Genomic DNA, 22,678 nt, shown 5'->3' with positions numbered 1-22,678 from the left:
TCGCTGGGCCCCTAGTCTTAGAAAACAAACTGAGTTTAGGGAGGGCAGGGTGGTGTTTGAATGATGGCAGTTAAATAGATTTTTCAAAACACCCGGGGTGTTGTTGGACTGAGAAGTTGATGGGACACCTGTGAAAGGCAGCTTTACTTGTCTGCTTTTAGTTGATGTAGATTGTATGTCCTGTTTAACAACCTTTGGTTTCAACAAGGACATTAGAGAGATATTGGGACACCGCCTGGGATGCTTGTCCTCTCTCTATTTTGAAAATTTGCCATGCCAACTAAGGGCCAAAGCAGACGTTTAGTTTTAGCCTTGCCAAACTCTAATTTTCCAAACCTAGAGCATATATTTGGTGCAGATTGTAATACTTTGTTAGTACTACCTGTTGTTCCCTTAAGAGTGCATATATTGTGAACAAGCAAGATGGCCAAATTATATCGTAGGAGTCTGCCACACCAGGTCCTTCACTCGTAAGAACAGTGGGACTGAAGCATGATGGATTAACTAGTTCCCTTAAATGCAGCCATTTCAAACTTTAATCACCACAGCTGGGGACTCTTTAAAGGTGATATGAACTTCTTTTATACCTGAGTGGGAGCGACAAACATGTAGAATATGTGTCGTATTTTTAGAAAGTGTTTGTAGTTATTGGTTAACAGCACTCCTGTGCAACCCCGTTGGCCTAATGGGTAAGGCAGTCAAATACTCACAAAGGGATTGTGGGTTTGAGTTCTTTCTGGGATGGAAGAAGATGTATTTTGGAGATGTTTATCTAGTTTCCTAAGGGTCTTCCTTCTTAACAACATTAGCACTGAAGCATGCTGATAAAATAACCAATTCCAAGAAACTTTACTCCGCCACCTGTTCAAGTACCACAGCAGAGTATTTTCTCCACTGCTAGGATAGGAATGGAGAAATGTGCTTGTTTTATGTCTGAGCAGAAAAGATATATGTTTGAATGGATGTGTGGGATAAAACACACCCTGTCGTATGTTGTAAAGGTATTGCAAGTTGTGGAGTAGCTTAGTGATCACATAGAGGAAAGTGGGCGAAGGCAGAATTCCTCTGTGGGGTGAATGAACTCGGAGGTGACTTGCGTTATTCTTTTTATGTATGACAAAGGTACTTTATTTCTTACTGCACATTTCAATGCCATCACTCAAAAAAACCAAAAGATTCCTAGTCTTTTGTTGTTTCATATGGAAAGTTATGTTTTCAGGCATGGAGAATGAAAGCAGAAGCTGTAGTGCTGAATTAGACGTTCTCACAAACCATGTAATAATTTGTTCAAAAAAAGGCATGACATTTCTGAGTCATATTAAAAATGATGTGTAAATATGCAGATAGAGTCTATCTTTCCAGTAATGATCTACAGTGTGCAAAAAGTAAACCTTTTGCCATAAGTATCTCCTTTCAGCTAAGCACCGATCACTAAAAATATCTCTATAAATATGTATATCAGAAGAAGGAAATGCTAGTTCTCGTTGATGTTGTTGGAACTGCAAGTGCAGGTGTATTCCTTGAGCTGCCTTGATGTTTCCTGATGGCTTGAGCAGTTGGCATTTTGTGACATGTGAAGTGAAGTTAGGAGAGTTTAGCGTCCGCATTGTGTTGTTCTTCCAGGTGAGGGTAAATTAGATATTTGAATAGTTGTAAGGACTTTAAAGAGAGGGGAGTTATCCATGGATTGCTTGTTGTGAATGTATTGTATAAGTGATTCCATAGACTTAAACTGCGGTAGAGACCACATGATGGGGAGTGGATCTTGTATTTGGAGGACAGGGGAGAGCAGTGTCAACATGGCCCCAGTGGCCTAATGGATAAGGCACTGGCCTCCTAAGCCAGGGATTGTGGGTTCAAGTCCCATCTGGGGTGAAACTCTGTACATTCAGCTCTTGACTTTTACATTTTCAATGCGCCAACCACACAATTCAGCCCTTGCTTTACATAGACTTTGCAGCTATGGAACATCAATCTACCTTCAAAACACAAGTGCTGGAACTCAAAAACATTTGCCTACATATCCTTCTCTTGGGCCCAGTCTGGAGAATGGGATTTCAACCCACCTTTCTGGCTAGACATTTTTTATGTCCTCCTTTGGATAGCACTCGCAGGCAGTCTCCCATTTAGCATTAAAACATGTACTTATTTCACCTCTTGAATGTTTAAACTGTTGAATAAATAAAAATACCATGTGAAACTGCTATGTTGATAAAGAAGTATTTCTCGAAAAAAGTGCAGCAGATGGGAAGACAGTTGTATGAAATTCCTCCTTTTTTGCCTGATCACCCCCACACTTTTTGGATAGGTACTGGTGGTTACTGACTCTTGGCTGTGCCCTGGGTACTGCTTAACAGTCCCAGGGCCAGTGCTCTGTGTAAAATGGATATGCAAATTAGGCTAATTATAATTGGCTAAGTTAACCTACCTATAAGTCCCTAGTATATGGTAGGGCATGTAGGTTAAGGGACCACAGCATAGGTGGTGCACACCTAGGTGCACTGCTGAAGTGCCCAGTGTCATTTTAAAAGCAAGCCTGCCTTGCTGGCTGCTTTTAAATTAAAGTTATATGCAAATTCGACTTTGGAATTAAAAGTACTTCCAAAGTCTTAAACTACCTTATTTTTACATATAAGTCACCCCTAAGGTGTGCCCTATGTGCCCCTAGGGCTGGGTGCCATGTAACTATAAGCAGGGACTTTATAAAAATAGATTTATAAGCCCTGGTGAGGTAAAAACAGCCAAATTCGTTTTTCCCTCATGGAAGTAAATGGCCTTCATAGGCTAGAATGGGGAGACTTTATTTTAAATGTTAAAGTCTCCTTAAATGTTGCATACCAAGAATTTGGTATCAAATTAATTGTTGTAATAAATCCCACAACTTCCAGTTGTGGGATTTAATATAACTTGTTCAGGTAAAAAGTTTAGACTTTACCTAAAAAGTTGCCAATTTCAGCTCTGCATTGTTTTTGCTGCTGTGCTCTGATTGGCCAGCCTGCAGCAGCTTTTGCCAAGCTGCCTTGATGAGGTGTGAAGTGGCCTGGCTTCACACAAAGGAATGTGCTTGGGGGAGAGAATCTCCCCTCAGCAGATGGTGAGGCAGGAAGGGGGAGGGCTGCCAAACTGGTCTTCAAAGGCAGAGAAGGACATCTGGAGCACCCAGTAACACCCCCACATCCTGCAACCCCAGACAACTAGGTGCCCCCTTGATTAGATTAGGAGAGGGCAGGAGAGGGGTGTGTTTATGATTTTTAGCCACACCAGTGGGTGGGCTTAGCCAGATGTAACCTCCAAAAATCAGATTCAGCCATGTTGGATTTTTAGAGACTGTTGCCTTTTGGGATGTATTTTTGCCACACTTCCCAGGAAGTGGTCATCACAGGGGGACGACCCTGTACCTGATTGGAGGACCAGGACCCCCCTGCTTTTCACCCAGGAGCAAGGATAAAACTGGCAGACCTGCACCCACACCTCAGATCCCTGCCAGATTTCAAGAAGAAAAGAACTAGGGGAGAAGAAGGACTGCCCTGCTGGACCCCTGGCCTGCACCTGGAACCTGCACTCAGAAGGACTGCACCAGCTGCACACTTGGGCTTCACCACAAGAAGGACTTTGCCTGGCTTCAACTGCTTCAAGGAGGGACTCCCTGTTTGCTACAGGTGAAAAATTGCTATCCAGAGTCCCCCTGCACCAACTCCTGAAAAGTGACCAGCTGACCACTGTCCAGTGGCCAAAAAGGAGTTTGCGTCAGGTGCATTCTGGGAGTTGAAGTCCGCACCCCCCAAGGACCATCACAGAACTTCTGGACCCTTGGGGTGAGCTGTGGACCCCAAAAGAACCTTAAAAGAACATCTGGGTGAAGCCCCAGAAGTTTGGAAAAGATTTGAGAATTTTTGAAAAAAAGCTCCAGAGAGGGACCGACCCGCTGCGGAAATTCTAGCCGGCTTGCCTCAACCGCGACCCGGCCTGACTTGGTGGTTTGTCCTGGTAAAGAAAAACCTCCGAAAAAGAGACTAAGTCCGAAGGTAAAAAGTTGACCGGGACCTCCCAGCCATCGTATCCGAGAAGGGCTCCACGGACGTCGGATCAAGATCCAGGTTTACCCCGGTCGAAGGATTTTCATCTCGAAAAAACGACTAAGTCCGAAGGTAAAAGTCTCCACCGAGGAAACCCACATCGCGTATCCGGACAAGGGCTCCAGGAGGTCGGATTCAACTGGCAGGTTCGTCCCAGTGAAGAAAAACTTCAAAATAAAGACTAAGTCAGAAGGTAACTTTTTAACAGAGGCCTCCCGCGACTTGTAGCCGAGCAGGGCTCCATCGCGGTCGGCCTGAAACTTTGACTTTGCCCCGGTCGAGGTGCAACCAGATGACCCGATTGGCGCTTTTTGTTTCTAAGCGCTAGAAAAATAATAATTCTTTAAAAATTCATATCTCCGGTTCCCTTTATCCGATTTTATTCGTTTTTGTGTCATTTTAAAGATAAAAATATAAACTATTTTTATAAATTGGTTTTGGATTTTTAAACTGTTTCCTGTGTTTTATTTAATTACTGTTTTGTGATATTAGAATGCTTTACACACTGTCTCCTAAGTTAAGCCTTGACGCTCGTTGCCAAGCTACCAAGGGTAGAGCTGGGATTAATTTACTGAGACCTAACTGTACCTAGGTGGAGGTTAGTGGCTTGTTGCTAGGTGTAGGTACCTACCTGCCCTTACCAATAACCCATTTTCCAACAACAGTGCACCCTATTTTATGCTACTATCGCTGGGCCCCTATTCTTAGAAAACCAAACTGAGTTTAGGGAGGGCAGGGTGGTGTTTGAATGATGGCAGTTAAATAGATTTTTCAAAACACCCGGGGTGTTGTTAGACTGAGAAGTTGATGGGACACCTGTGAAAGGCAGCTTTACTTGTCTGCTTTTAGTTGATGTAGATTGTATGTCCTGTTTAACAACCTTTGGTTTCAACAAGGACATTAGAGAGATATTGGGACACTGCCTGGGATGCTTGTCCTCTCTCTATTTTGAAAATTTGCCATACCAACTAAGGGCCAAGGCAGACGTTTAGTTTTAGCATTGCCCAACTCTAATTTTCCAAACCTAGAGCATACATTTGGTGCAGATTGTAATACTTTGTTAGTACTACCTGTTGTTCCCTTAAGAGTGCATATATTGTGAACAAACAAGATGGCCAAATTATATCGTAGGAGTCTGCCACACCAGGTCCTTCACTCGTAAGAACAGTGGGACTGAAGCATGATGGATTAACTAGTTCCCTTAAATGCAGCCATTTCAAACTTTAATCACCACAGCTGGGGACTCTTTAAAGGTGATATGAACTTCTTTTATACCTGAGTGGGAGCGACAAACATGTAGAATATGTGTCGTATTTTTAGAAAGTGTTTGTAGCTATTGGTTAACAGCACTCCTGTGCAACCCCGTTGGCCTAATGGGTAAGGCAGTCAAATACTCACAAAGGGATTGTGGGTTTGAGTTCTTTCTGGGGTGGAAGAAGATGTATTTTGGAGATGTTTATCTAGTTTCCTAAGGGTCTTCCTTCTTAACAACATTAGCACTGAAGCGTGCTGATAAAATAACCAATTCCAACAAACTTTACTCCGCCACCTGTTCAAGTACCACAGCAGAGCATTTTCTCCACTGCTAGGATAGGAATGGAGAAATGTGCTTGTTTTATGTCTGAGCAGAAAAGATATATGTTTGAATGGATGTGTGGGTGTTGGACTTTTGCTTTTGCAGGGTCATCCCCAGACTTTTTTGCCTCCTGCCTCCTATATTTTTCTGACATGTTGCTGTTGGCTTTTCAACTCTGAGCACTTTACCACTGCTAACCAGTGCTAAAGTGCATATGCTCTCCTGTTTAAATTGTATGTAAGTGGTTTATCCATGATTGGCATATTTGATTTACCAGTAAGTCCCTAGTAAGGGGCACTAGAGGTGCCAGGGCCTGTAAATCAAACGCTACTAGTGGGCCTGCAGCACTGGTTGTGCCACCCACATAAGTAGCTCTGTAATCATGTCTCAGACCTGCCACTGCAGTGTCTGTGTGTGTATTTTTACACTGTAAAGTCGACTTGGCAAGTGTACCCACTTGCCAGGTCTAAACCTTCCCTTTCCCTACATGTAAGGCACCCCTAAGGTAGGCCCTAGGTAGCCCCAAGGGCAGGGTGCAGTGTATGGATAAGGTAGGACATATAGTAATGTGGTTTATATGTCCTGACAGTGAAATACTGCCAATTTCGTTTTCACTGTTGCAAGGTCTGTCTCTCTCTCATAGGATAATATGGGGGCTACCTTTAAAAATGATTAAAGTGTAGATTCCCCTAGAGAGTAGATGGACAGGTGGAGTTTGGGATCCCTGAACTCACAATTTAAAAATACATCTTTTAGTAAAGTTGATTTTGAGATTGTGCGTTTGAAAATGCCACTTTTAGAAAGTGAGCATTTTCTTGCTTAAACCATTCTGTGACTCTGCCTTGTTTGTGGATTCCCTGTCTGGGTCAGTTTGACAGTTGGGTTGTTTTTCACCTCACACCAGACAGTGACACAAAGGGAGCTGGGGTGTGATCTGCATTTCCTGATTAGCCATCTCTGCTAGGAGGGAGGGGTGGAGTGGTCACTCTCATCTGAAAGGACTGTGCCTGCCTCTGACAATGCTGTCTCCAACCCCCTGGTGTGTGTCTGAGGCCTTGCCTGGGCAAGGCAGGATTTCACAAGAAGGTGTGAGTCCCCTTTGAAGGAAGGTGACTTCAAAGACTAAAATGGGTATAAGAAGGGCACCCAAACTTACAAACTTTAGAAACACTTCTGGAATCAAGAGGAACCTCTGCCTGGAGAAGAGCTGATCGCTGAGGAACAAGTGCTGCCCTGCCTGTGACTGTGCTTTGTGGAGCTTTCCTGCAGTGCTGCTTCTGCCAGAGTAAGAGGGCAAAGACTGGACTTTGTGTGCCTTCCATCTTGAAGAAGAAATCTCCAAGGGCTTGATGTAGAGCTTGCCTCCTGTTGTTGAAGTCTCAGGGATAGCAAAGACTTCTTCCTGCCAGCACCTGGAGTCTCTGGAGAGACCCCTACTCTGCTCTGTGGTGCCCTTCCAGTTCCTGGGACCCTGAAAGGAGAGGCTGGCAGCCTAAGGACAAAAATACACGCACCGCGCACCGTGCGGAGAAAAGATCGACGCGAATCCGATCGCGGCTGAGAAAACGACGCGACGCCGGCTCCGCAGCTGAGAAACGACGCCGCAGGAAACGCGACCGGAGAATCGACGCCCGGAGCAGGAGAAACGACGCGCAGCATCGCTGACGAAGGCTGAGAGATCGCAACCAGCGCCGCGGGACTTTCGGACCGTCGCGTGGCTGGCTTTTTCGACGCGCCTCGCCGTGCCGAGCTGTTTTCAACGCATATACCCGTGCAGGGTTATTTTCGACGCACACCGCCCGTGCGGGGTTATTTTTGCCGCAAATCAGGTACATTTTCACGCTAGCAGCGCTAGTGTGTTGTTACAACTACCTAAAGACTCTTTTTATTTTAAACCTTTAAAAAATCATAACTTGACTTGTGTATGTTGGATTTTTGTCGTTTTGGTCTTGTTTTGTCTAGATAAATATTTCCTATTTTTCTAAACTGGTGTTGTGTCATTTTGTAGTGTTTTCATTAAGTTACTGTGTGTGTTGGTACAAATACTTTACGCCCAGCACTCTGAGGTTAAGCCTACTGCTCTGCCAAGCTACCAAGGGGGTAAGCAGGGGTTAGCTGAGGGTGATTCTCTTTTATCCTAACTAGAGTGAGGGTCCTTGCTTGAACAGGGGGTAACCTGACTGTCAACCAAAGACCCCATTTCTAACAGTGGGATAAAACATACCCTGTCGTATGTTGTAAAGGTATTGCAAGTTGTGGAGTAGCTTAGTGATCACATAGAGGAAAGTGGCCGAAGACAGAATTCCTCTGTGGGGTGAATGAACTCGGAGGTGACTTGCGTTATTCTTTTTATGTATGACAAAGGTACTTTATTTCTTACTGCACATTTCAATGCCATCACTCAAAAAAAACAAAAAATTCCTAGTCTTTTGTTGTTTCATATGGAAGATTATGTTTTCAGGCATGGAGAATGAAAGCAGAAGCTGTAGTGCTGAATTAGACGTTCTCACAAACCATGTAATAATTTGTTCAAGAAAAGGCATGACATTTCTGAGTCATATTAAAAATGATGTGTAAATATGCAGATAGAGTCTATCTTTCCAGTAATGATCTACAGTGTGCAAAAAGTAAACCTTTTGCCATAAGTATCTCCTTTCAGCTAAGCACTGATCACTAAAAATCTCTCTATAAATATGTATATCAGAAGAAGGAAATGCTAGTTCTCGTTGATGTTGTTGTAACTGCAAGTGCAGGTGTATTTCTTGAGCTGCCTTGATGTTTCCTGATGGCTCGAGCAGTGGGCATTTTGTGACATGTGAAGTGAAGTTAGGAGAGTTTAGAGTCCGCATTGTGTTGTTGTTCCAGGTGAGGGTAAATTAGATATTTGAATAGTTGTAAGGACTTTAAAGAGAGGGGAGTTATCCATGGATTGCTTGTTGTGAATGTATTGTATAAGTGATTCCATAGACTTAAACTGCGGAAGAGACCACATGATGGGGAGTGGATCTTGTATTTGGAGGACAGGAGAGAGCAGTGTCAACATGACCCCAGTGGACTAATGGATAAGGCACTGGCCTCCTAAGCCGGGGATTGTGGGTTCAAGTCCCATCTGGGGTGAAACTCTGTACATTCAGCTCTCGACTTTTACATTTTCAAAGCACAAACCACACAATTCAGCCCTTGCTTTACATAGACTTTGCAGCTATGGAACATCAATCTACCTTCAAAACACAAGTGCTGGAACTCAAAAACATTTGCCTACATATCCTTCTCTTGGGCCCAGTCTGGAGAATGGGATTTCAACCCACCTTTCTGGCTATACATTTTTTATGTCCTCCTTTGGATAGCACTCACAGGCAGTCTCCCATTTAGCATGAAAACATGTACTTATTTCACCACTTGAATGTATAAACTGTTGAATAAATAAAAATACCATGTGAAACTGCTATGTTGATAAAGAAGTATTTCTCGAAAAAAGTGCAGCAGATGGGAAGACAGTGCACCCTATTTTATGCTACTATCGCTGGGCCCCTAGTCTTAGAAACCAAACTGAGTTTAGGGAGGGCAGGGTGGTGTTTGAATGATGGCAGTTAAATAGATTTTTCAAAACACCCGGGGTGTTGTTAGACTGAGAAGTTGATGGGACACCTGTGAAAGGCAGCTTTACTTGTCTGCTTTTAGTTGATGTAGATTGTATGTCCTGTTTAACAACCTTTGGTTTCAACAAGGACATTAGAGATATATTGGGACACTGCCTGGGATGCTTGTCCTCTCTCTATTTTGAAAATTTGCCATGCCAACTAAGGGCCAAGGCAGACGTTTAGTTTTAGCCTTGCCCAACTCTAATTTTCCAAACCTAGAGCATACATTTGGTGCAGATTGTAATACTTTGTTAGTACTACCTGTTGTTCCCTTAAGAGTGCATATATTGTGAACAAACAAGATGGCCAAATTATATCGTAGGAGTCTGCCACACCAGGTCCTTCACTCGTAAGAACAGTGGGACTGAAGCATGATGGATTAACTAGTTCCCTTAAATGCAGCCATTTCAAACTTTAATCACCACAGCTGGGGACTCTTTAAAGGTGATATGAACTTCTTTTATACCTGAGTGGGAGCGACAAACATGTAGAATATGTGTCGTATTTTTAGAAAGTGTTTGTAGCTATTGGTTAACAGCACTCTTGTGCAACCCCGTTGGCCTAATGGGTAAGGCAGTCAAATACTCACAAAGAGATTGTGGGTTTGAGTTCTTTCTGGGGTGGAAGAAGATGTATTTTGGAGATGTTTATCTAGTTTCCTAAGCGTATTCCTTCTTAACAACATTAGCACTGAAGCGTGCTGATAAAATAACCAATTCCAACAAACTTTACTCCGCCACCTGTTCAAGTACCACAGCAGAGTATTTTCTCCACTGCTAGGATAGGAATGGAGAAATGTGCTTGTTTTATGTCTGAGCAGAAAAGATATATGTTTGAATGGATGTGTGGGATAAAACACACCCTGTCGTATGTTGTAAAGGTATTGCAAGTTGTGGAGTAGCTTAGTGATCACATGGAGGAAAGTGGGCGAAGACAGAATTCCTCTGTGGGGTGAATGAACTCGGAGGTGACTTGCGTTATTCTTTTTATGTATGACAAAGGTACTTTATTTCTTACTGCACATTTCAATGCCATCACTCAAAAAAAACAAAAAATTCCTAGTCTTTTGTTGTTTCATATGGAAGATTATGTTTTCAGGCATGGAGAATGTAAGCAGACGCTGTAGTGCTGAATTAGACGTTCTCACAAACCATGTAATAATTTGTTCAAAAAAAGGCATGACATTTCTGAGTCATATTAAAAATGATGTGTAAATATGCAGATAGAGTCTATCTTTCCAGTAATGATCTACAGCAGTGGTTCCCAAACATTTTCGACCCACGGCTCCCTTGATCTATTGGCCACTGGCTGCGGCTCCCCATTATGTTACTTTTTGTTGGCGGGTGGGGGATGTAAGCCTGGCCTAGGGAGTACATCCATTTTTCTCCCTGAAAAGAATTGGGATGACGCCAATGAAGGTATTGTAATTCTATATATAACTGTAAAAAATAAAAATGTAACAGTTGTTTAATTACAGCATGCATAGGGTTTTTTAGTAAGGGGAAAATATTGGTTGACGGTAACCCTAGTAAAATGGGCAGGTCTCATTTTTATGTAGTTATAACATAACTGTTTAAATATTGTGAAATGTAGAATCCCTTTATTTGTGTTTAACCACCAGAGGGCGGTCAAGGACAAAATTAAAAAAGAGCTGCTACAACTGAGTAGTTTTATTTTGTACGAACTGGCCCAAGGGCTATAAATAGCTCAGTGGTTCCCAAACTGTGTGCGGCGCCCCTGGCTAGTTTTGATGGCGCACCAGCGAGCCGCGGCGCACAGATTGGGAACCACTGATCTACAGTGTGCAAAAAGTAAACCTTTTGCCATAAGTATCTCCTTTCAGCTAAGCACCGATCATTAAAAATCTCTCTATAAATATGTATATCAGAAGAAGTAAATGCTAGTCCTGGTTGATGTTGTTGGAACTGCAAGTGCAGGTGTATTCCTTGAGCTGCCTTGATGTTTCCTGATGGCTCGAGCAGTGGGCATTTTGTTGTGACATGTGAAGTGAAGTTAGGAGAGTTTAGCGTCCGCATTGTGTTGTTCTTCCAGGTGAGGGTAAATTAGATATTTGAATAGTTGTAAGGACTTTAAAGAGAGGGGAGTTATCCATGGATTGCTTGTTGTGAATGTATTGTATAAGTGATTCCATAGACTTAAACTGCGGTAGAGACCACATGATGGGGAGTGGATCTTGTATTTGGAGGACAGGGGCGAGCAGTGTCAACATGGCCCCAGTGGCCTAATGGATAAGGCCCTGGCCTCCTAAGCCAGGGATTGTGGGTTCAAGTCCCATCTTGGGTGAAACTCTGTACATTCAGCTATTGACTTTTACATTTTCAAAGCACAAACCACACAATTCAGCCCTTGCTTTACATAGACTTTGCAGCTATGGAACATCAATCTACCTTCAAAACACAAGTGCTGGAACTCAAAAACATTTGCCTACATATCCTACTCTTGGGCCCAGTCTGGAGAATGGGATTTCAACCCACCTTTCTGGCTATACATTTTTTATGTCCTCCTTTGGATAGCACTCGCCGGCAGTCTCCCATTTAGCATTAAAACATGTACTTCTTTCACCACTTGAATGTATAAACTGTTGAATAAATGAAAATACCATGTGAAACTGCTATGTTGATAAAGAAGTATTTCTCGAAAAAAGTGCAGCAGATGGGAAGACAGTGCACCCTATTTTCTGCAACTATCGCTGGGCCCCTAGTCTTAGAAACCAAACTGAGTTTAGGAGGGCAGGGTGGTGTTTCAATGATGGCAGTTAAATAGATTTTTCAATACAGCCGGGGTGTTGTTAGACTGAGAAGTTGATGGGACACCTGTGAAAGGCAGCTTTACTTGTCTGTTTTTAGTTGATGTAGATTGTATGTCCTGTTTCACAACCTTTGGTTTCAACAAGGACGTTAGAGAGATATTGGGACACTGCCTGGGATGCTTGTCCTCTCTCTATTTTGAAAATTTGCCATGCCAACTAAGGGCCAATGCAGACGTTTAGTTTTAGCCTTGCCCAACTCTAATTTTCCAAACCTAGAGCATACATTTGGTGCAGATTGTAATACTTTGTTAGTACTACCTGTTGTTCCCTTAAGAGTGCATATATTGTGAACAAACAAGATGGCCAAATTATTTCGTAGGAGTCTGCCACACCAGGTCCTTCACTCGTAAGAACAGTGGGACTGAAGCATGATGGAATAACTAGTTCCCTTAAATGCAGACATTTCAAACTTTATTCACCACGGCTGGGGACTCTTTAAAGGTGATATGAACTTCTTTTATACCTGAGTGGGAGCGACAAACATGTAGAATATGTGTCATATTTTTAGAAAGTGTTTGTAGCTATTGATTAACAGCACTCCTGTGCAACCTGGTTGGCCTAATGGGTAAGGCAGTCAAATACTCACAAAGGGATTGTGGGTTTGAGTTCTTTCTGGGGTGAAAGGAAATGTTTATCTAGTTTCCAAAGGGTCTTCCTTCTAAACAACATTAGCACTGAAGCGTGCTGGTAAAATAACCAATTCCAGCAAACTTTACTCCGCCACCTGTTCAAGTACCACATCTGAGCATTTTCTCCACTGCTAGGATAGGAATGGAGAAATGTGCTTGTTTTATGTCTGAGCAGAAAAGATATATGTTTGAATGGATATGTGGGATAAAACACACCCTGTCGTATGTTGTAAAGGTATTGCAAGTTGTGGAGTAGCTTAGTGATCATATAGAGGAAAGTGGGCGAAGACAGAATTCCTCTGTGGGGTGAATGAACTTGGAGGTGACTTGCGTTATCCTTTTTATGTATGACAAAGGTACTTTATTTCTTACTGCACATTTCAATGCCATCACTCAAAAAAAACAAAAAATTCCTAGTCTTTTGTTGTTTTATATGGAAGATTATGTTTTCAGGCATGGAGAATGAAAGCAGAAGCTGTAGTGCTGAATTAGACGTTCTCACAAACCATGTAATAATTTGTTCAAAAAAAGGCATGACATTTCTGAGTCATATTAAAAATGATGTGTAAATATGCAGATAGAGTCTATCTTTCCAGTAATGATCTACAGTGTGCAAAAAGTAAACTTTTTGCCATAAGTATCTCCTTTCAGCTAAGCACCGATCATTAAAAATCTCTGTATAAATATGTATATCAGAAGAAGGAAATGCTAGTTCTGGTTGATGTTGTTGGAACTGCAAGTGCAGGTGTATTCCTTGAGCTACCTTGACGTTTCCTGATGGCTCGAGCAGTGGGCATTTTGTTGTGACATGTGAAGGAAAGTTAGGAGAGTTTAGCGTCCGCATTGTGTTGTTCTTCCAGGTGAGGGTAAATTAGATATTTGAATAGTTGTAAGGACTTTAAAGAGAGGGGAGTTATCCATGGATTGCTTGTTGTGAATGTATTGTATAAGTGATTCCATAGACTTAAACTGCGGTAGAGACCACATGATGGGGAGTGGATCTTGTATTTGGAGGACAGGGGAGAGCAGTGTCAACATGGCCCCAGTAGCCTAATGGATAAGGCACTGGCCTCCTAAGCCAGGGATTGTGGGTTCAAGTCCCATCTGGGGTGAAACTCTGTACATTCAGCTCTTGACTTTTACATTTTCAAAGCACAAACCACACAATTCAGCCCTTGCTTTACATAGACTTTGCAGCTATGGAACATCAATCTACCTTCAAAACACAAGTGCTGGAACTCAAAAACATTTGCCTACATATCCTACTCTTGGGCCCAGTCTGGAGAATGGGATTTCAACCCACCTTTCTGGCTATACATTTTTTATGTCCTCCTTTGGATAGCACTCGCAGGCAGTCTCCCATTTAGCATTAAAACGTACTTATTTCACCACTTGAATGTATAAACTGTTGAATAAATAAAAATACCATGTGAAACTGCTATGTTGATAAAGAAGTATTTCTCGAAAAAAGTGCAGCAGATGGGAAGACAGTGCACCCTCTTTTATGCTACTATCGCTGGGCCCCTAGCGTTAGAAACCAAACTGAGTTTAGGGAGGGCAGGGTGGTGTTTCAATGATGGCAGTTAAATTGATTTTTCAAAACACCCAGGGTGTTGTTAGACTGAGAAGTTCATGGGACACCTGTGAAAGGCAGCTTTACTTGTCTGTTTTTAGTTGATGTAGAATGTATGTCCTGTTTAACAACCTTTGGTTTCAACAAGGACATTAGAGAGATATTGGGACACTGCCTGGGATGCTTGTCCTCTCTCTATTTTGAAAATTTGCCATGCCAACTAAGGGCCAAGGCAGACGTTTAGTTTTAGCCTTGCCCAACTCTAATTTTCCAAACCTAGAGCATACATTTGGTGCAGATTGTAATACTTTGTTAGTACTACCTGTTGTTCCCTTAAGAGTGCATATTTTGTGAACAAACAAGATGGCCAAATTATTTCGTAGGAGTCTGCCACATCAGGTCCTTCACTCGTAAGAACAGTGGGACTGAAGCATGATGGATTAACTAGTTCCCTTAAATGCAGACATTTCAAAGTTTAATCACCACAGCTGGGGACTCTTTAAATGTGATATGAACTTCTTTTATACCTGAGTGGGAGCGACAAACATGTAGAATATGTGTCATATTTTTAGAAAGTGTTTGTAGCTATTGATTAACAGCACTCCTGTGCAACCCCGTTTGCCTAATGGGTAAGGCAGTCAAATACTCACAAAGGGATTGTGGGTTTGAGTTCTTTCTGGGGTGGAAGAAGATGTATTTTGGAGATGTTTATCTAGTTTCCTAAGGGTCTTCCTTCTTAACAACATTAGCACTGAAGCGTGCTGATAGAATAACCAATTCCAACAAACTTTACTCCGCCACCTGTTCAAGTACCACAGCAGAGCATTTTCTGCACTGCTAGGATAGGAATGGAGAAATGTGCTTGTTTTATGTCTGAGCAGAAAAGATATATGTTTGAATGTATGTGTGGGATAAAACACACCCTGTCGTATGTTGTAAAGGTATTGCAAGTTGTGGAGTAGCTTAGTGATCATATAGAGGAAAGTGGGCCAAGACAGAATTCCTCTGTGGGGTGAATGAACTCGGAGGTGACTTGCGTTATCCTTTTTATGTATGACAAAGGTACTTTATTTCTTACTGCACATTTCAATGCCATCACTCAAAAGAAACAAAAAAATTCTAGTCTTTTGTTGTTTCATATGGAAGATTATGTTTTCAGGCATGGAGAATGAAAGCAGAAGCTGTAGTGCTGAATTAGACGTTCTCACAAACCATGTAATAATTTGTTCAAAAAAAGGCATGACATTTCTGAGTCATATTAAAAATGATGTGTAAATATGCAGATAGAGTCTATCTTTCCAGTAATGATCTACAGTGTGCAAAAAGTAAACCTTTTGCCATAAGTATCTCCTTTCAGCTAAGCACCGATCACTAAAAATCTCTGTATAAATATGTATATCAGAAGAAGGAAATGCTAGTTCTGGTTGATGTTGTTGGAACTGCAAGTGCAGGTGTATTCCTTGAGCTGCCTTGATGTTTCCTGATGGCTCGAGCAGTGGGCATTTTGTTGTGACATGTGAAGTGAAGTTAGGAGAGTTTAGCGTCCGCATTGTGTTGTTCTTCCAGGTGAGGGTATATTAGATATTTGAATAGTTGTAAGGACTTTAAAGAGAGGGGAGTTATCCATGGATTGCTTGTTGTGAATGTATTGTATAAGTGATTCCATAGACTTAAACTGCGGTAGAGACCACATGATGGGGAGTGGATGTTGTATTTGGAGGACAGGGGAGAGCAGTGTCAACATGGCCCCAGTGGCCTAATTGATAAGGAACTGGCCTCCTACGGCAGGGATTGTGGGTTCAAGTCCCATCTGGGGTGAAACTCTGTACATTCAGCTCTTGACTTTTACATTTTCAAAGCACAAACCACACAATTCAGCCCTTGCTTTATATAGACTTTGCAGCTATGGAACATCAATCTACCTTCAAAACACAAGTGCTGGAACTCAAAAACATTTGCCTACATATCCTACTCTTGGGCCCAGTCTGGAGAATGGGATTTCAACCCACCTTTCTGGCTATACATTTTTTATGTCCTCCTTTGGATAGCACTCGCAGGCAGTCTCTCATTTAGCATTAAAACATCTACTTATTTTACCACTTGAATGTATAAACTGTTGAATAAATAAAAATACCATGTGAAACTGCTATGTTGATAAAGAAGTATTTCTCGAAAAAAGTGCAGCAGATGGGAAGACAGTGCACCTTATTTTACGCTACTATCGCTGGGCCCCTAGTCTTAGAAACCAAACTGAGTTTAGGGAGGGCAGGGTGGTGTTTGAATGATGGCAGTTAAATAGATTTTTCAAAACACCCGGGGTGTTGTTAGACTGAGAAGTTGATGGGACACCTGTGAAAGGCAGCTTTACTTGTCTGCTTTTAGTTGATGTAGATTGTATGTCCTGTTTAACAACCTTTGGTTTCAACAAGGACATTAGAGAGATATTGGGACACTGCCTGGGATGCTTGTCCTCTCTCTATTTTGAAAATTTGCCATGCCAACTAAGGGCCAAGGCAGACGTTTAGTTTTAGCCTTGCCCAACTCTAATTTTCCAAACCTAGAGCATACATTTGGTGCAGATTGTAATACTTTGTTAGTACTACCTGTTGTTCCCTTAAGAGTGCATATATTGTGAACAAACAAGATGGCCAAATTATATCGTAGGAGTCTGCCACACCAGGTCCTTCACTCGTAAGAACAGTGGGACTGAAGCATGATGGATTAACTAGTTCCCTTAAATGCAGCCATTTCAAACTTTAATCACCACAGCTGGGGACTCTTTAAAGGTGATATGAACTTCTTTTATACCTGAGTGGGAGCGACAAACATGTAGAATATGTGTCGTATTTTTAGAAAGTGTTTGTAGCTATTGGTTAACAGCACTCTTGTGCAACCCCGTTGGCCTAATGGGTAAGGCAGTCAAATACTCACAAAGAGATTGTGGGTTTGAGTTCTTTCTGGGGTGGAAGAAGATGTATTTTGGAGATGTTTATCTAGTTTCCTAAGCGTATTCCTTCTTAACAACATTAGCACTGAAGCGTGCTGATAAAATAACCAATTCCAACAAACTTTACTCCGCCACCTGTTCAAGTACCACAGCAGAGTATTTTCTCCACTGCTAGGATAGGAATGGAGAAATGTGCTTGTTTTATGTCTGAGCAGAAAAGATATATGTTTGAATGGATGTGTGGGATAAAACACACCCTGTCGTATGTTGTAAAGGTATTGCAAGTTGTGGAGTAGCTTAGTGATCACATGGAGGAAAGTGGGCGAAGACAGAATTCCTCTGTGGGGTGAATGAACTCGGAGGTGACTTGCGTTATTCTTTTTATGTATGACAAAGGTACTTTATTTCTTACTGCACATTTCAATGCCATCACTCAAAAAAAACAAAAAATTCCTAGTCTTTTGTTGTTTCATATGGAAGATTATGTTTTCAGGCATGGAGAATGTAAGCAGACGCTGTAGTGCTGAATTAGACGTTCTCACAAACCATGTAATAATTTGTTCAAAAAAAGGCATGACATTTCTGAGTCATATTAAAAATGATGTGTAAATATGCAGATAGAGTCTATCTTTCCAGTAATGATCTACAGTGTGCAAAAAGTCAACCTTTTGCCATAAGTATCTCCTTTCAGCTAAGCACCGATCATTAAAAATCTCTCTATAAATATGTATATCAGAAGAAGTAAATGCTAGTCCTGGTTGATGTTGTTGGAACTGCAAGTGCAGGTGTATTCCTTGAGCTGCCTTGATGTTTCCTGATGGCTCGAGCAGTGGGCATTTTGTTGTGACATGTGAAGTGAAGTTAGGAGAGTTTAGCGTCTGCATTGTGTTGTTCTTCCAGGTGAGGGTAAATTAGATATTTGAATAGTTGTAAGGACTTTAAAGAGAGGGGAGTTATCCATGGATTGCTTGTTGTGAATGTATTTGTATAAGTGATTCCATAGACTTAAACTGCGGTAGAGACCACATTATGGGGAGTGGATCTTGTATTTGGAGGACAGGGGAGAGCAGTGTCAACATGGCCCCAGTGGCCTAATGGATAAGGCACTGGCCTCCTAAGCCAGGGATTGTGGGTTCAAGTCCCATCTGGGGTGAAACTCTGTACATTCAGTTCTCAACTTTTACATTTTCAAAGCAAAACCACACAATTCAGCCCTTGCATTACATAGACTTTGCAGCTATGGAACATCAATCTACCTTCAAAACACAAGTGCTGGAACTCAAAAACATTTGCCTTCATATCCTTCTCTTGGGCCCAATCTGGAGAATGGGATTTCAACCCACCTTTCTGGCTATACATTTTTTATGTCCTCCTTTGGATAGCACTCGCAGGCAGTCTCCCATTTAGCATTAAAACATGTACTTATTTCACCACTTGAATGTATAAACTGTTGAATAAATAAAAATACCATGTGAAACTGCTCTGTTGATAAAGAAGTATTTCTCGAAAAAAGTGCAGCAGATGGGAAGACAGTGCACCCTATTTTATGCTCCTGTCGCTGGGCCCCTAGTCTTAGAAAACAAACTGAGTTTAGGGAGGGCAGGGTGGTGTTTGAATGATGGCAGTTAAATAGATTTTTCAAAACACCCGGGGTGTTGTTGGACTGAGAAGTTGATGGGACACCTGTGAAAGGCAGCTTTACTTGTCTGCTTTTAGTTGATGTAGATTGTATGTCCTGTTTAACAACCTTTGGTTTCAACAAGGACATTAGAGAGATATTGGGACACCGCCTGGGATGCTTGTCCTCTCTCTATTTTGAAAATTTGCCATGCCAACTAAGGGCCAAAGCAGACGTTTAGTTTTAGCCTTGCCAAACTCTAATTTTCCAAACCTAGAGCATATATTTGGTGCAGATTGTAATACTTTGTTAGTACTACCTGTTGTTCCCTTAAGAGTGCATATATTGTGAACAAGCAAGATGGCCAAATTATATCGTAGGAGTCTGCCACACCAGGTCCTTCACTCGTAAGAACAGTGGGACTGAAGCATGATGGATTAACTAGTTCCCTTAAATGCAGCCATTTCAAACTTTAATCACCACAGCTGGGGACTCTTTAAAGGTGATATGAACTTCTTTTATACCTGAGTGGGAGCGACAAACATGTAGAATATGTGTCGTATTTTTAGAAAGTGTTTGTAGTTATTGGTTAACAGCACTCCTGTGCAACCCCGTTGGCCTAATGGGTAAGGCAGTCAAATACTCACAAAGGGATTGTGGGTTTGAGTTCTTTCTGGGATGGAAGAAGATGTATTTTGGAGATGTTTATCTAGTTTCCTAAGGGTCTTCCTTCTTAACAACATTAGCACTGAAGCATGCTGATAAAATAACCAATTCCAAGAAACTTTACTCCGCCACCTGTTCAAGTACCACAGCAGAGTATTTTCTCCACTGCTAGGATAGGAATGGAGAAATGTGCTTGTTTTATGTCTGAGCAGAAAAGATATATGTTTGAATGGATGTGTGGGATAAAACACACCCTGTCGTATGTTGTAAAGGTATTGCAAGTTGTGGAGTAGCTTAGTGATCACATAGAGGAAAGTGGGCGAAGGCAGAATTCCTCTGTGGGGTGAATGAACTCGGAGGTGACTTGCGTTATTCTTTTTATGTATGACAAAGGTACTTTATTTCTTACTGCACATTTCAATGCCATCACTCAAAAAAACCAAAAGATTCCTAGTCTTTTGTTGTTTCATATGGAAAGTTATGTTTTCAGGCATGGAGAATGAAAGCAGAAGCTGTAGTGCTGAATTAGACGTTCTCACAAACCATGTAATAATTTGTTCAAAAAAAGGCATGACATTTCTGAGTCATATTAAAAATGATGTGTAAATATGCAGATAGAGTCTATCTTTCCAGTAATGATCTACAGTGTGCAAAAAGTAAACCTTTTGCCATAAGTATCTCCTTTCAGCTAAGCACCGATCACTAAAAATATCTCTATAAATATGTTTATCAGAAGAAGGAAATGCTAGTTCTCGTTGATGTTGTTGGAACTGCAAGTGCAGGTGTATTCCTTGAGCTGCCTTGATGTTTCCTGATGGCTTGAGCAGTTGGCATTTTGTGACATGTGAAGTGAAGTTAGGAGAGTTTAGCGTCCGCATTGTGTTGTTCTTCCAGGTGAGGGTAAATTAGATATTTGAATAGTTGTAAGGACTTTAAAGAGAGGGGAGTTATCCATGGATTGCTTGTTGTGAATGTATTGTATAAGTGATTCCATAGACTTAAACTGCGGTAGAGACCACATGATGGGGAGTGGATCTTGTATTTGGAGGACAGGGGAGAGCAGTGTCAACATTGCCCCAGTGGCCTAATGGATAAGGCACTGGCCTCTTAAGCCAGGGATTGTGGGTTCAAGTCCCATCTGGGGTGAAACTCTGTACATTCAGCTCTTAACTTTTACATTTTCAATGCGCCAACCACACAATTCAGCCCTTGCTTTACATAGACTTTGCAGCTATGGAACATCAATCTACCTTCAAAACACAAGTGCTGGAACTCAAAAACATTTGCCTACATATCCTTCTCTTGGGCCCAGTCTGGAGAATGGGATTTCAACCCACCTTTCTGGCTAGACATTTTTTATGTCCTCCTTTGGATAGCACTCGCAGGCAGTCTCCCATTTAGCATTAAAACATGTACTTATTTCACCTCTTGAATGTTTAAACTGTTGAATAAATAAAAATACCATGTGAAACTGCTATGTTGATAAAGAAGTATTTCTCGAAAAAAGTGCAGCAGATGGGAAGACAGTTGTATGAAAGTCCTCCTTTTTTGCCTGATCACCCCCACACTTTTTGGATAGGTACTGGTGGTTACTGACTCTTGGCTGTGCCCTGGGTACTGCTTAACAGTCCCAGGGCCAGTGCTCTGTGTAAAATGGATATGCAAATTAGGCTAATTATAATTGGCTAAGTTAACCTACCTATAAGTCCCTAGTATATGGTAGGGCATGTAGGTTAAGGGACCACAGCATAGGTGGTGCACACCTAGGTGCACTGCTGAAGTGCCCAGTGTCATTTTAAAAGCAAGCCTGCCTTGCTGGCTGCTTTTAAATTAAAGTTATATGCAAATTCGACTTTGGAATTAAAAGTACTTCCAAAGTCTTAAACTACCTTATTTTTACATATAAGTCACCCCTAAGGTGTGCCCTATGTGCCCCTAGGGCTGGGTGCCATGTAACTATAAGCAGGGACTTTATAAAAATAGATTTATAAGCCCTGGTGAGGTAAAAACAGCCAAATTCGTTTTTCCCTCATGGAAGTAAATGGCCTTCATAGGCTAGAATGGGGAGACTTTATTTTAAATTTTAAAGTCTCCTTAAATGTTGCATACCAAGAATTTGGTATCAAATTAATTGTTGTAATAAATCCCACAACTTCCAGTTGTGGGATTTAATATAACTTGTTCAGGTAAAAAGTTTAGACTTTACCTAAAAAGTTGCCAATTTCAGCTCTGCATTGTTTTTGCTGCTGTGCTCTGATTGGCCAGCCTGCAGCAGCTTTTGCCAAGCTGCCTTGATGAGGTGTGAAGTGGCCTGGCTTCACACAAAGGAATGTGCTTGGGGGAGAGAATCTCCCCTCAGCAGATGGTGAGGCAGGAAGGGGGAGGGCTGCCAAACTGGTCTTCAAAGGCAGAGAAGGACATCTGGAGCACCCAGTAACACCCCCACATCCTGCAACCCCAGACAACTAGGTGCCCCCTTGATTAGATTAGGAGAGGGCAGGAGAGGGTTGTGTTTATGATTTTTAACCACACCAGTGGGTGGGCTTAGCCAGATGTAACCTCCAAAAATCAGATTCAGCCATGTTGGATTTTTAGAGACTGTTGCCTTTTGGGATGTATTTTTGCCACACTTCCCAGGAAGTGGTCATCACAGGGGGACGACCCTGTACCTGATTGGAGGACCAGGACCCCCCTGCTTTTCACCCAGGAGCAAGGATAAAACTGGCAGACCTGCCCCCACACCTCAGATCCCTGCCAGATTTCAAGAAGAAAAGAACTAAAGGAGAAGAAGGACTGCCCTGCTGGACCCCTGGCCTGCACCTGGAACCTGCACTCAGAAGGACTGCACCAGCTGCACACTTGGGCTTCACCACAAGAAGGACTTTGCCTGGCTTCAACTGCTTCAAGGAGGGACTCCCTGTTTGCTACAGGTGAAAAATTGCTATCCAGAGTCCCCCTGCACCAACTCCTGAAAAGTGACCAGCTGACCACTGTCCAGTGGCCAAAAAGGAGTTTGCGTCAGGTGCATTCTGGGAGTTGAAGTCCGCACCCCCCAAGGACCATCACAGAACTTCTGGACCCTTGGGGTGAGCTGTGGACCCCAAAAGAACCTTAAAAGAACA

General features: G+C 42.1%; 3 non-coding genes across 3 annotated transcripts; all 3 read left to right on the top strand.

Moving 5' to 3' along the window:
* The first annotated feature begins 1,802 nt into the window (after positions 1-1,802).
* TRNAR-CCU (transfer RNA arginine (anticodon CCU)) lies at positions 1,803-1,875 on the top strand. The gene has a single exon. It is a non-coding gene; the product is annotated as a tRNA-Arg (tRNA).
* An 11,916-nt stretch (positions 1,876-13,791) lies between these two features.
* On the top strand, positions 13,792-13,864 carry TRNAR-CCU (transfer RNA arginine (anticodon CCU)). Its single transcript has one exon. It is a non-coding gene; the product is annotated as a tRNA-Arg (tRNA).
* Positions 13,865-18,352: 4,488 nt separating this feature from the next.
* Positions 18,353-18,425, top strand: TRNAR-CCU (transfer RNA arginine (anticodon CCU)). The gene has a single exon. It is a non-coding gene; the product is annotated as a tRNA-Arg (tRNA).
* The last annotated feature ends 4,253 nt before the right edge of the window (positions 18,426-22,678 follow it).

The sequence above is a fragment of the Pleurodeles waltl genome, chromosome 7 (genome assembly GCF_031143425.1).
Source record: "Pleurodeles waltl isolate 20211129_DDA chromosome 7, aPleWal1.hap1.20221129, whole genome shotgun sequence".
Lineage (NCBI taxonomy): Eukaryota > Metazoa > Chordata > Amphibia > Caudata > Salamandridae > Pleurodeles > Pleurodeles waltl.
Note: the sequence above shows the minus strand (reverse complement) of the source record. Positions and strands in the feature narration are given on the sequence as shown.